Genomic DNA, 1,346 nt, shown 5'->3' with positions numbered 1-1,346 from the left:
CCAAACAAGAGACCAACCTTTATATATTTGTCAAAACCACCTCCTATTAATTTTACTTTAGTTTTTTTTTTTTTTTTATGCAGTTGTAAACTACTATTTTCTTGATTTCTATTTGTGATAGTTTGTTATTAGCGTATTGAAGTGTAACCAATATCTCTGTGTTAACTTTGTATCCTGCAACTATACAGAATTCATTTATTAGATCAAATAGTTTGTTGGTTGAGCGAGGGTTTTCTATATGTAATATTATGTCATATGCAAACAGTGACAGTTTTACATTTTTCTTTCAAATCTGGATGTATTTTATTTTTACCTTATCTGATAGCTGTGGCTGGGATTCATACTAATATGTGGAATAAAAGTGGTGAGAGTGGGCATCCTTGTCTTTTTTTCCTGATCTTAGAAGAAAAAAAATTTTTCAGCTTTTCACCACTGTGTATGATGTTAGCTGTGGGTTTGTCATAAATTGCCTTTATTACGTTGAAGTATGTTCCTTCTCTACCCACTTTGTTGAGAGTTTTTTTTTTATCATAAATATATGTTAAATTTTTTCAAATAATTTTTTAATATCATATAATTTTTGTTTCTTATTTTGTTGATGTGGTATATTGTGCTGATTGATTTGCAAATATTGAATCATCTTTACATCCCTGGAATAAATCCCACATAATCATGATATATGATTGTATTGTCGAGTTTAGTTTGTTAATATTTTGTTGAGAATGTTTACATCTATGTTTATAAGGCATATTGGCCTGTAATTTTTTTTTCGTGGTCTGATTTTGGTATGCTGACATTATAGAATGTGTTTGGAAGGGTTCTTTCCTCTTCAATTTTTGTAATAATTTTTAAAAATAGATGTCAAATCTTTTTTAAATGTTTAGAATTCACCTGTGTGTCTGTCTGTTCCTGGACTTTTGTTTGTTGAGAGTTTTTTGATTACGGGTTCAATTTTATTACTAGTAATTGAGCTGTTCAGGATTTCTGTTTATTCCTAGTTCAGTCTTGGAAGATTATTTGTTTAAGTAATTTACCCAATGCTTCTACGTTGTCCAATTTGTTGGTATATAATTGTTTGTAGTAGTCTTTTTAAAAAATGTTTCCCATCTTTATTGAACTATAATAGACAATCAGTTGCTTGTATTTACATTGTACACTTCAATGTGTGTGTGTGTGTTTTTTAAATACAGTTGACATATAATAATATACCAGTTTAGGTTGTACAGCATAGTGATCAGAGATCTACATAACTTGCAAAGTGATCACCCCACTAAATCTAGTACCCCTCTTCCCCTTTACATATTTATTACAACATTTTTAACCATCTTCCCCATGCTACACTCTAC

This window comes from Pteropus medius, unplaced genomic scaffold (genome assembly GCF_902729225.1).
Source record: "Pteropus medius unplaced genomic scaffold, Ma_sr-lr_union100, whole genome shotgun sequence".
In the NCBI taxonomy this organism is placed as follows: Eukaryota; Metazoa; Chordata; class Mammalia; order Chiroptera; family Pteropodidae; genus Pteropus; species Pteropus medius.
The sequence above is the reverse complement of the archived record's forward strand: the minus strand, read 5'-3'. Positions refer to the sequence as shown.